Source organism: Momordica charantia (genome assembly GCF_013281855.1).
Source record: "Momordica charantia cultivar OHB3-1 chromosome 9 unlocalized genomic scaffold, Mcharantia_2.0 BLBB01000009.1, whole genome shotgun sequence".
In the NCBI taxonomy this organism is placed as follows: domain Eukaryota; kingdom Viridiplantae; phylum Streptophyta; class Magnoliopsida; order Cucurbitales; family Cucurbitaceae; genus Momordica; species Momordica charantia.
The window spans coordinates 20,324,615-20,340,513 of NW_028275167.1; the positions used below are offsets into that span (position 1 = coordinate 20,324,615).

Consider the following 15,899-nt stretch of genomic DNA (forward strand, 5'->3'; position numbering starts at 1 on the left):
AAAATGATCAAGAGAAGGAAGCAAGGCTTGATGAATTTGGTGGAGAAGTTGCTGGAATTTATAGCTGTGCAGAATTGGTTAGGTAGGTCCTAAAACGGTGGTGAATCACCCATTTCCAACTCTTTTGACTGACCAAATCGTGCTCAAACTGATAGTGGAACACTTCTTCTACACGTATGCATCGGTTGGAACCACCAAAACGCATTGGAAGACGCGTTTCATTAAGGGCAAAGTTGGAAGAAAACCTGTTTTTCTGCAGGCATCCCAGGCGCCTGGCGCCTCCCATGTAACTTTTTCGTCTTTTTGCTTCTTTTGATTAATTTGCACTCCCAAATGGTCCTAAAATGTCATAAATACAATATAAGCCATCGACAAACCATAGTATATGAATTTTGCATGAATTGGAACTCAAACGATCGAGAAAAATCCGAAACAAAGCTGAAACATAGTAAAAACAGCATCTAAAACCTTCTTTTTACGCATGTAAACAAGCGTAATCACACCCCCAAACTTAACTTTTTGCTTGTCCTCAAGCAAAACTTAGCAACTTTAATCAGCTTTCTAACACATGGACAAGGAAAAGCAAAAGCAACCGAGATGTTCAATCATAAATTGTCTCAAGGAAAAGATGTCAAAGCCTACCATTCTATTGCCTTTGTAAACTTAGTCACTATAAACCAAGTTTGAAATGATAAAAACTTTTTCTTTCAAAATCCTTTTTCCTTTCAAAAACAAAAAACGTTTTCAAATACCCCTAAGGAATCTGCACACTCCCTCCTTACACTAAGACTTTTACATCTGACAGACCGGCTACTAGCCCCTGAGGTTTTCACACACTAACATCGGTTCCAACCACAGCTACTCGTAGAAAGACTCTGAACTAACAGCTAGGTCATAAAACGACGACAATGAGAAACACGAAGTCACTTATCACCATCTTTACTGCTATTTTCAAAGTCAACACCCAACCTAAAACTAAATGGGTGTCTACAGTAGGACTTGGGAATCATAAATACATTTTCTTTAACTCTCAATGTTTTTACCACTCTTTTCTTTCTAACACAAGTCTTTTCCCCACTCTTATTTTCTCTCAACAAGACTCTTTTTACTCTTTTGCAACTTTTTTTTTTTTTGCTTTCTTTCGTTTTTATTTTTTTTTTTTAGCTAAGTGCTTTTTCAACATTTTCTTTCTTTCCAACTGACTCTTTTTCAAAAGAAAATAGCATGATTTTTTAAATATAAATAACACCTTATCTTTTTGAAACAACGACTGACACAACGACTGTCCCCCCCAAACTTAAGAGAGACAGTGTCCTCACTGGGAAAAGACTTTTGCATCGGATGAAAAAAAGGCTTAACAGTAAAAAGGACAAGGACTTCCTATATAGGGGTAAAGAAAAAGCTTAAAGTTTGTAAAGATCAAAAAGACATAAAAGAAAATGAGTTTATCACATAAACAAAGGAAATAGCTCAAAGCTTAGTCAGGCATAGAACATAAAACTCAACAATCTCTTATAATCATCATCGACATGAAATCACATGCACAGCACAGATGCTTCAAAATAGGCATGTGAAAAGCTAAACTAAGGTTAAGTGAAGGCATACTTTAAGTGATCAGAAGATAAACGATACTAATTTATTCATGCTTCAACTGAGCTCGAAACATAATCAATACAAAAAAACATGCGTAGTAATGCTAGAATATGCAAACTACGTCATTAACCAAAAGAAGAAAACACAAAAAATAGCAAAGAAGGAACCTCCCCTTCATGAAGTCGGAGGTTGTGGACTAGGATCAATGTCAATACTGGGAGATGGATGACCAAGGATAGCAGCTAGCGCTGGAGGCCATGAAGGTAAAACCGCAAAATCCAATGAAGTCCTTAAGTTGTAGATATGTTGCACGACTTCTCGAACCTGATCTCGCAGCTGTTGGTTCTCCTCTCGAAGACGACGGATCTCCGATGTAGGAGACATCCCAGTACCTTCCCTTCTTTGTAACGCATGGGCGATAATACGCCGAATATTCTTCTCTTCCACAATTGGGGCATCTCTCTTAATTTGATCCTCAGGGAGCTGTACACCTTGTCGCAAGCATAAAGAAGTGACCAAACGTGGGTGATAAAGCTTACCACGTGTCCGGTGGGCACACTCATGGATACTGGTATTTATCAATTCTCCATAATTCACATCTATGCCCTTTAGCATGGCATAAACCAGCAATGCCCTATCCTGAGTGACATGCTCATCATGCTCCGTTGGCAGAATTCTGTTTTTGACTATGTATAACCATCCTGCAGCAGCTAGGGAAACATCCTCGGGTTTTAGTCGTACCTTGCCATGAGTAGTCAAATCCCAAGTGGCAGAGGGCTTCCCAACACATTCTAGAGCCTCATCAAGCTGTTCCAGAGTCGGAGTCACTAACATCTTATTGCCCACAGCATCTCTGATATTCTCAATGTTGAAGGTGTAGTTGATCTGAGTGGCATCAAACCGTATTTCCTTCCCGCGCACTATGGCTATATGTGACTGGGGATGGACAGCAGCATAGAACTCTCTGACTAACTCCAAAGCCTCACATTGTATGGGCTGAATGAGTGGTCTCCATTCTTTGTCTCTGGCGGTCTCCCTCCAATCATCAGGCACATCTCCTAGAGTGAGATCGAATCCCAATTCTGTCATAATCTTACGGGATTTCATTAATGAAGTTCGAGTGGCTAAATTTTCCGCGTTCCATTTCGTCTCGACCTCCTCTCCCTCAGACAAGTCGAGTTCAATTGTATCAACTGGCCCAGGTGCCACTACCTTTTTCTTAGCTTCAGCTGCTTTAGCTTTCGCAGCTCTCGTTTTAGGTTCATTCACGGGCACTGTTGGCTTCTTAGCCTGAACTGCACGTCGTTTTGAACTCTTTTTCTCCCGCCTCTTGTATTGGAACATTTCCCTTATCGTCTGCGTGTCCTCAAGATCTTCTTCGCTGGTAGGTTCTTGAGTACTATTCTCCCCAACCTTGGATCTACCTGTATCACACCCAAGCGGGTTAACTGTATTAGAAGGAATAGTATGAGCATCCCTTACCCCTGGTAGAGTGGCCATCGGTGTGACATACTCATCCGTTGCCAACGGAGTAGATCCAGTTGCCCCAGTAGGCAACTCTTGGTGACTACAAAACGCTCCTTCTGTAGGTGTATCCAATGGGGAAGGTTCCTGAGTATCTGTTCTCACCACTTCGTTCTCGGTATCCTCTGTTTCCGGCATATTTGAACAATGTCCTCGTGAAACCAGTAGAAAATCATCATTACCATCTTCCGGTGTAATAATCAATGGAGATGAATAAAACTGCTCCTCGTCCCTGTTCTCCATAGATGAATCCTTAGGCGTCAGACGCCTACTACTCCCATCTTCCTCAATTTCTGGGTCTATCATCACCTCCTTGCCCTTCCTCTTTTGCCCTATCGAAACCCCGGGCTCTAGCCTATGGCTGTGGCTCTTCTCTTGCTCTCCTCCATGCTCATCTCTTGCATCCATTGGCATATTGATTGGGGTTGGCATCCTAGGAGGCTCTAAGGGTTTTAGTTGTCCCATGTTGAAGGTACTCGATATGTTAGGGTTCAATTGGGGTGCTTGAGGTCCTCTTTCTAGGAATGGAAGTTGAGGTGGTGGGGAAACTCTAGGTGAAATCATCCCATAATTATGTGAAGGTACCCAATGACCCATTCCATAATAAGGTGGAAGGCTAGGAAATATAGTAGATGGATTTGGCGTTCCATAAGGATGAACACTAGCTGGAATTTGCATTTGAGACAAGGGAAAATGATATGAAGGAACCGGGTTAAACATAAACGGTTGGTACATACCCGGATTGATCATTGGAGGAAGTTGTTGAGGATTTTCAGCCCTAAACTCACTGTTTTGAGGTATATTAAAGGTGGGTAGTTGCTGAAAATTAACATAACCATGTGGGCTCATTATAGGATGTTGTGTAGGAGCTTGGGATGGAGGACATTCAAATGTTTGAAGCGGGTTTCCTCCCCTAACAGCAGCTAGCCTAGAATCTGAACCCATGTGGTGTTGGAAGTTCTCCAATGGTGGAAAAGGAATGCTTGTGGCATTTGGAGCTTGAGTGGAAGAGGTAGGAAGTGAAGTATGTTGAGAAGAGGAAGCCATAGATGTAAGCAAATGCTGGAAATTTCTTCTTCTCTTTGGTGGTGGCTGAAAATCGAAAACAAGGGTGATGAAGGGAGTGGTTTTTTTTTTCCGAAAAAACAAGGGGAAGAAGAGAGTTGTGTGGGTTTTGGTGGAGTTGTAAAGCTTAGGCAATGGGTCTATTTAAAGCTTTCCCCAAACTAAATCCTAAATGGAAAGGGATTGACATTTAAGTTCAACCAAGTTTTCCTAAACCTAAAAGGAAAAGAAAACAAATTTGAATACAAAATAGGATTAGGGAAACAAAATTTGAGTTTGAAGAGAAGTTCTTAAAGCTAAATCATAGAGGATTAATGTTTGACCCAAAATAAAGCCCATGCTATCGAAAATTAAAACCCAAACCGTGAAGGAAAACGGAACTCGAACTGCTGGAAAACAGGGCAGACGCCAGGCGCCTGCGTAAAATTTTTTCAATGTTTTTTTTTTTTTTTTTCATTCTTTCTTTTTGTTTTTCAACGTTTTCCAAAAACATTAATAAGCAAAACTTTTTATGATTAGACAAAAAGAATGTAAGATACAAAAATTTCCTTCCTTTACTTTTGTTCTTTCCAAACAGATAAGAAGGAAAAACATTTTTCGCAAACATTTATTGACCTGAAAGTTGAATAGAGGTTTTTCCTCTATCCACTGGTTCTCCAAAATACGGCTTAAGTCTCTGCCCATTTACTTTAAAAACATTTCCCTTAGAGTCAACTAGATCCACTGCCCCATATGGGTAGACTTTAAAAATTTGAAAGGGACCAGACCATCTAGACTTAAGTTTTCCAGGGAAAAGTTTCAACCTAGAGTTGAATAACAGAACCAGATCACCTTCTTGAAGATTGTTCGGCCGAAGACGCCTATCATGCCACTGTTTAGTTTTTTCCTTAAACAACTTAGCATTCTCATAAGAAAAGTGCCTGTGTTCTTCTAATTCCAACAATTGTAACTTCCTCGCTTCACCTGCAGCCAACAAATCAAAATTTAATTTCTTAGTAGCCCAAAATGCTTTATATTCTAGCTCAAGAGGCAAATGACATGCTTTTCCAAAAACTAGCCTATAGGGGGACATGCCGAGGGGAGTCTTAAATGCTGTCCTATATGCCCAAAGTGAATCATCAAGCTTAAAAGACCAATCCCTACGGTTAAGATTTACAGTTTTTTCTAAAATGTTTTTTATCTCCCTATTAGATATTTCGGCTAACCCATTCGACTGAGGATGATACGCTGTTGCAACCCTATGACGCACATTGTATTTAGTCAGCAACTTTTGCATAGACCTATTCACAAAATGAGCCCCCCCATCGCTTATCAGACAACGCGGGGTTCCATAACGCGTAAAAATGTGCTTTTGCAGAAAACGAATGACAACTTTGGAATCATTGGTAGCAGTTGCAATGACTTCTATCCATTTCGAAACATAATCTACTGCTAACAATATATAAAGCTTACCATTAGAAGATGGAAATGGACCCATAAAATCTATACCCCACACATCAAATATTTCAATCTCCAGGATCGGGGTTTGAGGCATTTCGTGGCGTTTAGATATATTACCTGTCCGTTGGCATTTGTCACAAACCTGGGCAAACTTATGTGCATCTTTGAACAGAGTGGGCCAAAAGAACCCACTTTGCAAAACTTTGGCTGCGGTTTCGTGTCCTGCAAAATGTCCTCCATATGGAGACATATGACAAGCGTCTAATATCGCCTCGTGCTCTTCTTCTGCGACACACCTGCGTAAGATATTGTCAGGTCCTAGCTTATATAAAAAAGGCTCATCCCAACGATAACATCGAACTTCATTTAGAAATTTCTTCACCTGTTGCTTGTTGAACTCATAAGGAACTATTCGACTTACCAAATAATTTGCTATATCAGCATACCACGGAACTGAATCAACTCGCAAGAGTTGCTCGTCAATAAACTGTTCACGAATAACAGTTTCATCATCACAGAGCGGGGATTCCAATCTAGACAGGTGATCAGCAACTTGGTTTTCAGTACCCTTCCTGTCCCTAACTTCAATATCAAACTCTTGAAGTAACAAAATCCACCGTATCAACCGTGGTTTAGCATCTTTTTTAGCAAATAAATATTTTAAAGCAGAATGGTCAGTAAAAACAATGACTTTTGTGCCTATCAAGTAAGACCTAAACTTATCAAAGGCGAACACAACTGCTAACAGTTCCTTTTCAGTAGTAGTGTAATTGAGTTGTGCATCGGTCAGAGTCTTACTAGCATAATACACAGGATGCAAGATCTTGTTTTTACGTTGTCCTAACATAGCTCCTATTGCATAATCACTAGCATCACACATGAGCTCAAAAGGTAAATCCCAATTAGGTTCGATAATTATAGGAGCTGAACTTAGAGCAACTTTCAACATTTCAAATGATTTTAAACAGTCATCATCAAAAACAAATGGTCTATCATGTTCTAACAATTGACACAAGGGTTTAGAAATTTTAGCAAAGTCTTTTATAAAGCGGCGGTAAAATCCCCCATGCCCTAAAAAACTTCTAATCCCTTTGACATTTGTAGGAGGAGGTAGCTTTGAAATGATGTCTATCTTAGCGTGGTCTACCTCTATTCCTTGCTTGGAAATTTTGTGACCCAAAACAATACCCTCTTGTACCATGAAATGACACTTCTCCCAATTTAGGACTAGGTTTGTTTGTTCACATCTCTCCAATACTCTCTCCAAATTAACTAAACATGCGTCAAAAGAATTTCCAAAAACAGAAAAGTCATCCATAAAAACTTCTAAAATATTTTCTACCATGTCAGAGAAGATGGCCATCATACACCTCTGAAAAGTCGCGGGTGCATTGCATAGTCCAAAGGGCATTCGCCTAAAAGCGAACGTACCATACGGACACGTAAATGTTGTCTTCTCCTGGTCTTCTGGAGCAATAGTAATTTGATTATAACCCGAATATCCATCTAAAAAACAATAGAAATCCTTACCTGCCAGACGGTCGAGCATCTGGTCAATAAACGGGAGAGGAAAATGGTCTTTCTTTGTTACCTTGTTGAGTTTGCGATAATCAATGCAAACTCTCCACCCGCTCACAGTTCGGGTTGAGATGAGCTCATTCTCCTCGTTGGCCACCACGATTATACCCCCTTTCTTTGGTACACACTGTACTGGGCTTACCCAGCTGCTGTCGGATATTGGGTATATAACACCGGCGTCAAGCCATTTAAGAATTTCTTTCCTTACAACCTCTTTCATCTTCGGGTTCAACCGCCTTTGACTCTCAATAGAGTTCTTAGCATCTTCTTCCAATAGAATTTTGTGCATGCAAAAGGCTGGGCTTATCCCTCGGATATCTGCTATCGTCCATCCAATGGCCTTTTTGTGCTTCTCCAAAATCTGCAATAAAGAATATTCATTAGTAGGTGATAAATTGGAAGCTATAATAACTGGTAAAGTGTCGTTATCCCCTAGATACGCATATTTCAAATGCGACGGCAATGGCTTCTGCTCCAACGTGGGTGGTTCCACTATGGACGAAAGTAACGACTTGCATTCTTCTTTTTGTATTTTTTCAATAGGATTAGCCACATCTTCTGGTCCTTCTGCTATCTTATCAAGCTCTTCTTCAATCTCTGTAACTAATAAGTCATAAAACTCATCAAACATAATAGGATTCAAGCTATTTATAGCAGAGCACTCTTCAAAGTCTCCTGGTAATTTCATGGCGTCTAGAACGTTAAATTTAACTTCTTCATTATTTACCCTCATTGTAATTTCTCCCTTCCTTACATTAAAAACTGTATCCCCAGTGGCTAGAAATGGTCTTCCCAAAATAATGGGAACGTCTAAGTCTGCCTCGCAATCTAGAATGATAAAGTCCGCAGGGAAAATGAATTTGTCCACCTGGACTAAAACATCTTCTATCTTTCCCTCAGGTCTTATGATAGATCTATCTGCTAGTTGGAGGGTAACCGTAGTAGGTCTAGCTTCTCCTATGCCTAAAGATTTGAAAATTGATAATGGCATAAGATTAATGCTAGCGCCTAGATCACATAATGCCCTACCTAAGTTTTTTCCTCCTATGGAACATGGAATGGTAAAACTGCCAGGATCATTACATTTCATGGGTAGCGGGCTGCCTACAGCCTCACTACTACATTTTGTCATGGCTACCAGTTCATGCTCTCCTATTTTTTTCTTCCTAGAAACTATATCTTTCAAAAACTTAGCATAATTTGGCATCTGTTCTAGAGCATCTACTAATGGTATATTTATATGCAGTTGTTTTAAAATATCTAAATTTTCTAAACTGGGAATCATTATTTTTCTTTACTAATCTTTGTGGAAACGGGGGAGTAGGGGTAAAAGAAGGCTGTACCTGTGGAGGAACACTCGGGGTGTCCTCATTACCTTTTCTAATATTTTCTTTTTCTGGTGTTGTTGGATTTTCTGGTATCTTTACAATTGGTTCAGTGGACGGAATCTGTACATCTGTTGTTGGCATTGTTGGTCCATCATATGCCAGTCCACTCCTGAGGGTGACAGCTTTGCACTGTTCTTTCCCTTCTCGTTTTGGTAATTCAGTATGGCCTGGAAAAGAACCTTGTGGTCTATTCTTCAATTCATTGGCGAGCTGTCCCAATTGGGTCTCGAAATTCCTCATTGATGCCGCTTGGGATTGTATCACTGCGTCGGTTCGGGCCATGTACTCCTTCATCATATTCTCAAGATTTGAGTTGTTATTTTGAACTGGTGGAGTCTGTGTTCTCTGATTATACTGCTGTTGCGGTGGTGGGATGTATTGCTGTGTAGGTGGAACATAGGGCTGCTTGTTCTACTGGCTCTGCCCTTGATTAAAACCGCTCGAACCTCCTTGTCCTCCCCATGAGAAATTAGGGTGGTGCCTCCAACCTGGGTTGTAGGTGTTCGAATATGGGTTAAAGTTCCTATTGTTCCCATGTCCTACATAAAAAACAGAAGCAGGGTTATGTGGACAATTATCATAAATATGGTTTTCACTGCAAAATGAACAAATGAGATCGTTGACTTGGCAAACAGGGGCAGGAGTGCAATAATCCGACTGCACAGGTTGTATCGGCGTGGCTAATGGATTTTTTATTCCCAATGCCATCTCTTTCAGCCTCTGGTTCATTGTAACCATCTCTTTTTGCATCGAGGTCGCAATGTCCAGAGCCAAAACTCCAGCTGGATCTTGCTTCTTTGGTGCTGCCCTAGATCTTTGCGAACACCATAGTTCGTTATGTGAAGCTAAGTCATTTAGGATGTCAACTATCTCGTTGAATGTCTTCTTTGTAAAGGCTCCGTTGGCAGCATTGTTTAGCATCATCTTAGTAGGATGATCTAAACCTCTAAAGAAATGTTCTATCTGGATGCATGCCGGTAAGCCATGGTTCGGACATTTCCTGATTAGTTCTTTAAATCTCTCCCACGCCTCGTGAACAGGTTCACGATCATATTGTCTAAAGGAGATGATCTCCTCTCTGATATCAGCGTGGCGAGTAGGTGGGAAGAATTTTGTTAAGAACTTCTCCACTAACGACCCCCATGTGGTGATGGATCCCGGTGGAAATGCATTGAGCCATGCTCTAGCTTGGTCCTTCAAAGAAAATGGAAAAAGTGTTAGTCTCAGAGCATTGTCTGTTATACCAGGTAATCGAAATGCATTTGCAATTTGAATGAATGATTTCAGATGATCATGTGGATCCTCATGTTCCTGCCCTCCAAAATGTCCAATTGTCTGCAACATTTGGAACATCATTGGTTTAAGCTCAAAGTTTGCGTGGGCTGGAATAGGGTTGACTATCCCTGAATCAAAGTTCTGAAAAGTCGTGGCGGCATATTCTCGCATTGCCACGTCTCTGTTGTCCGCCATCTGGATATGGTTGAATTCATCATTTCTTGCATGATCCCTCATATTACCGTTAACAGCAGGTGGATCAACCGGATCACGAGGTGGAATATCTGTCATTGATGTGCTCCTACTCTCTACCTCACTTTCAGGACTGATTTCACCTTCTCTCTCTTTTTGCTTTTCTAGTTGTTTTCGAAGTCTTTGCTCCTTTCGAGTTTTTCGAAGGGTCCGCTCAATCTCAGGGTCAAGGGGTAGAAGAAAAGATCTTGTGCTCATGCACTTTAACGTACCCTTGTGAGATAAACGACCAAAAATATAGAACAAAAACGGTGGATGGAAATTACACCCAACAACAATTCACAAAAATAAAAACTAAAAGAATTTGAAAATAATTTTAAAACTAAAGTCCCCGGCAACGGCGCCAAAAACTTGACTGGGTGTTTATGCTGAACGCACGCGCTAAGCGTGGTAACAATTATATAGATGCAAGCGCACACCTGTCAGAGTAATATAAAATGGATGGAGTATCCAAGTATCGATCCTCAAGGACTTCTAAACAATTTCCAAACTCTAAAGTTTTAAAGAATAGTGAATGTTGGAATGAGTGATTCTTGTAAAATGGGAAGTGGTCACAAATAATGGTTTGGATTTGGGATTTGGACTTATAATAAATAAACCTAGCCCGAATTACTTCAAGTTAGCCAACAAAGAATCAAGGACATGCTAAGGATAATATGCATTTTACTTTAGAAACTAACGACTACGCTTCTCACTTTACTTATGTCTAAGCAAGTTCAAAGTCCTAAGACATTCCCTAATATGTCTATTATGAGATATATCTTAGTTTTAGGATGGAAATAGTCGCAACCTCGGGTTAAGGTCCTATGTCTAGGCTACTTAAGCGGAACCCTTATGTCTAAGGCGCTCCTCTCCTCGGTTTAACCACTCAACATTGCAAATAAGCAACCTTTTCAGTATTGACTTGTTAAGACTTACAGTGGCCTTCTCTAAATCCTAACTTTTTGGGAAAACATGTTGAGCAATGAATGGAAAGTAAAAACACTACTTTTTAGCAACCCTTTTTAGACATAAAAGGCTAACTATCCATAACCGGGCTAGAGACGGGAATTTAGAAAGACATATTGAAGAAAATACAGCAAGTAAAACGGTTGAATGTGGAATGCATGGGTGAAAAACAAAAGTTAACTAACGGAGAGTTTTTATCGGGATTGAGAGCTTCGCCCTTCTCTTTCAAGCAAGGGGGAGTGTCACGTGCTCTTTCCTCCAAAAACACAACTCTCTTAACTAAAAATAAAGTAAAGGCAAAGAGAAGATAAGCAAAGTGCTAGATTTTTATATATTTGAATAAGTAGAAAATAACTAAGTACAAATGGAAACAAAACAAAGCTCAATAAAAGAATGTAAAGTGCTCGGGATTTAAAAACCAAAAGCAACTAATGAAAGCAACTCAAAAGTACTTAGAAAGCAACAAAGAAACACTAAAAATGATCAAGAGAATGAAGCAAGGCTTGATGAATTTGGTGGAGAAGTTGCTGGAATTTATAGCTGTGCAGAATTGGTTAGGTAGGTCCTAAAACGGTGGTGAATCACCCATTTCCAACTCTTTTGACTGACCAAATCGTGCTCAAACTGATAGTGGAACACTTCTTCTACACGTATGCATCGGTTGGAACCACCAAAACGCATTGGAAGACGCGTTTCATTAAGGGCAAAGTTGGAAGAAAACCTGTTTTTCTGCAGGCATCCCAGGCGCCTGGCGCCTCCCATGTAACTTTTTCGTCTTTTTGCTTCTTTTGATTAATTTGCACTCCCAAATGGTCCTAAAATGTCATAAATACAATATAAGCCATCGACAAACCATAGTATATGAATTTTGCATGAATTGGAACTCAAACGATCGAGAAAAATCCGAAACAAAGCTGAAACATAGTAAAAACAGCATCTAAAACCTTCTTTTTACGCATGTAAACAAGCGTAATCAGCGTGCTGTCGTGGAGTGTGTCGGAGGCATTACCGAGCTGAGGTAAGCTAACTGGTTCGACCACTCTCGTGGGAACACAATTCGAATGAACTTATTCGGCTTGGCCACTGAACGGATTCCACTCGACCAATACGATGAGCCAAGGCGAAGATACTTGGTCGTTATTTTGCAACCTTCACAAGCCACGTGTCACATTTTGCATCCACTCATCACTTGCCACGCGTATGCTGAAATCTACCTCCAACATTGGCCCCCACTGTCGGAGGCATGACCGAGCTGAGGTAAGCTAACTGGTTCGACCACTCTCATGGGAACACAAGTCCGAATGAACTTGTTCGGCTTGGCCACTGAACGGATTCTGCTCGACCAACACGATGAGCCGAGGCGTAGATACTTGGTCATTATTCTACGACCTTCACAAGTCACGTGTCGCATTTTCCATCAATTCATCACTTGCGACGCGTATGCTGAAATCTACCTACAAAATTTGCCCCCACTGAGTTGTGGCGCAACGTCGACTCAGCTCCGTGTCGTGGAAGAGGTGAGATGCTGACTTGAGTCGTCATTATGAAGATCATAACGCGTTCATTGGTATGGCTGACGTGTAATGATGTCACCAATTATTGTCGTTTTGAAGGGATTAGATTGTAGCCGTTGGATTCGAATTTCACGAACGATTGAGATCGGTTTATCCCTTTTCTATAAATAGACAACTCCGCATTTTTCATTTCTTTTATTTTTACTTTGCGATTTCCTTGAAACCCTCTCAACCTTCAGATTACCTCAGTTCAGAATATGTTTTAGGTCAGTCCTTAGGTGCTTCTTTTACATTTTTTTATACGGCGTCGTCATCTGAGTCAGGTGGGGGGGTGTTATCCGAGCTTGCACGAGTCGTGAAGGCAGTGCCTCAGTTTCTAGTATAGATCTTGACCTCTATAGAGCCGAATTGATCTTAGATAAAGCCTCTCCTAACATGAAAGACCCAAACTTAGACGTAATCAATACTAGGACCGTCGAGCCGAACTCAAATGGGGATTCCACTTTGGGCAGGCCTAACATTGTTTATGAATTTCCTCCCTCCATCTGTAGAGAGTCCGACCTGGTTAAACTTATGGAGGAATACCGAATACCTAATGACGTTTTGATGAGGCTGGCCAGGTCGACGAGAGCCTAGATAACCATCTTCTTGGGTGGGTCGGCTTCTACTCACATATGTTCGATTGTGGGGTTCGGCTGCCTCTCCACCCTTTCGTCCAGAGATTTCTTTCTGCCACCAACTTGGCCCTAGCTAAACTGGCAGCCAACAGGTGAGCCACTCTCCTCAGACTATGGTTCATCTAGTGGAGCTTCAGCTCAGGCAATGAGAGTCGTTTTCTCACCGTTGGTTAGTTCTTCGCCACCCACATAATAAAACCTACAAGGAGCATCCGGGTCGGTACTATATATCGGCTCGGAACTCTTTTTGGCGAGACAAGTGGTTCCTCGTCTCGGGCGAGTGGCTCGTCACTAAGGGCGGGGAGGCTTTTTGCCAGGTTCCTGGCGAGTTCGTGGAATTAGGTAAGTTTCACGTCGGGTCGGGTCAGTCTTAGTGTAGGAGTTTTGTCCTTTCTTAATTTCCTTTGGTCCGAGCTGACTTGTATATTTTTTTGTTTAATTTAGCTTTTTCTCGTCTTACACCTTGGCTCAATCAAACATCTGTGGAGATCAAAGAACGCGTGGAGTGTTACGGGAAAATCTGGTACGAGGGACTCTTAGACGAACCGAGCCGAGCATCTAGACTTGAGAAGATGGTGTCCAAGTTTTTCAACTATATAAGCAGAAAGCGCACCGAGGATGCTCCAGCCACCCATCATGTTGAAAAGAGGCCTAGGAATGAAGGGACCTCAGCTCAGGTCCTACGTGCTTTGACGGGATCCTAGCAGCCTCTCCGTGTGGAGCCTTTGCAGACCCTTGCATCGGTTCCATCAGGGTCTCATTAGAAGAGATCTGGTTCAGCATAGAAGGCACGTAGGTCAGACAAAGCCTCGTCTCGGTCTCTAATCGCCCTCATCGTTTTGACGTCAGAATGGGAGGGCTCTAGCTCGGCTTAAAAATACGACTTTGACTACCCGTTCAAGTTCAACTTCTCCCCAAACACCCTTGGCAAGAGCGTTGTGACGGCTGCTCGCAACTCCTCGGCTTGGTCAATTAAGCCCAATGAAAGAGTCTTCCTGAAGAAACCTGCAGACTATATGGAGACCTTGATCAACCTGCTGACCTGCACTTCACAGCCTGCTGTGCCGGATCTTTGGTGAGCAAGAAGCTTTCAGCTAGGATGATCAGTTTGTCACGAGAGCGCGAGGCCACCAAGGCGATAGAGGCTCTGAAGTCCGAGGTGGCCAAACTCAGGGCTAAGAAGGCTGTTGAGGAGAATGAGCGAACTCTCCTGGAGAACCATCTAAGCCGAGCTCGTCTTGCCGTGAAGGATGTTGAGGCCAAGACGAAAGACGAACGGGAACTTCGGTTGAAGGCGCTGGCCAACCTAGCGGCGGCTGTGGCTAATCATTAGAAGAAATGGTCATCCTATGCCGACCTGGAGAACGCCATCAAAGTGATGCCTGAATTCAACAATGTGGTGAAGGGTCTAGCCAACAAGGGCTTCGACTTTGCCACTGACGCCGTGAGGAAGCTGGCCCCTGAGCTCGACCTTACTTCAATATATCAGCAATATCAGGTTACGCTAGATGTATAGGATGATAAGAACGTTCAAGTAGCTGACCCAGTCGATGACCAGGCTGACCCGAACGTCAGAGGTTGAAGCGCCACACTTGCTGCCATTACTTTTGACGTCTCTTTTTTTATTTTGTCGAGTCGAAGTGATATTACTTCGGCTAAGTTTTGTAATGGCTGAGGTACACACTCCTCGGCCTCATCTCGTTGAAAATTTTAATGAATCTAACGTTACTGCTTTTTGTTCATCTCTTTGCTTTAGTCGACCTGTCTGAATCCTTAGCGCGTGGAAAAATTTACATATACACACATTTTTCTGATGCCGCTAATGAATGGGGGAAGCGTGACCTGAGTCGCTTAGCTAGTAACTTCGCTTCCAACTCTAATATTCCTGCTCGACGCCATTTAAGTTCTAACTCGGCTTCTTTTTTTTAGACGAGGTAGACTTTGATCAAAACAAGTCAACTTTTATTGATAATGACAACCTAGTTACACGTAGATTGTTTTACACTTATTGATGATAAATGCGTGATGCGGAGCATTCCATGGGTGAGGTAGATTGTTGCGTTCAAGTCGGCAATGATGTACGTGCTGGGCCAAACTATCTCACGAACTTGTATAGGCCTGCCCAGTTCGACTCCAGCACTCTCACTTGCGTTAGAACCTTTTTGAGGACAAGGTCTCCTGGTTTGAACGAACGCAGCTTGACTTTTGCATTGAAGTACCGTGTCATCCGGTTTTGGTACTCTGCTCGGTGAAGTTGCGACTGAGTGCGCTTTTCCTTTGCCATTTGGTCAAAGTTCTCAACCCTTAATGTCGGTAGGCTGATTTCTACTGTACAACAACTTTCGAGCCGAATGAGAGGTTGAACGGGGTCTCCCTAGTTGATCTTCGGGCCGTAGTTCGATATTACCAAAGGACCCCTGGAAGCTCTTCGGCCCAGCAACCGTTCAGTGCCTCCAGCTTCATCTTTAATCATCGCTTTATGATTTTGTTTATGGCTTCAACTTGCCTGTTGGCTTGGGGATGAGCAAGGGACGAACTGAAGTGCCTGATGCTGAGGTCGTCGGAAAATTTATTGAAACGAACGTTGTGGAATTGTTTGCCATTGTCAGTGATCAGAGCATATGGTATGCCGAACCGACAAACAA

At 42.0% G+C, this 15,899-nt stretch overlaps 1 non-coding gene across 1 annotated transcript; it reads left to right on the forward strand.

The window, feature by feature from the left end:
* Positions 1-9,567: 9,567 nt before the first annotated feature.
* LOC148209175 (small nucleolar RNA R71) lies at positions 9,568-9,674 on the forward strand. The gene has a single exon (XR_015787463.1). It is a non-coding gene; the product is annotated as a small nucleolar RNA R71 (small nucleolar RNA).
* Positions 9,675-15,899: the final 6,225 nt, after the last annotated feature.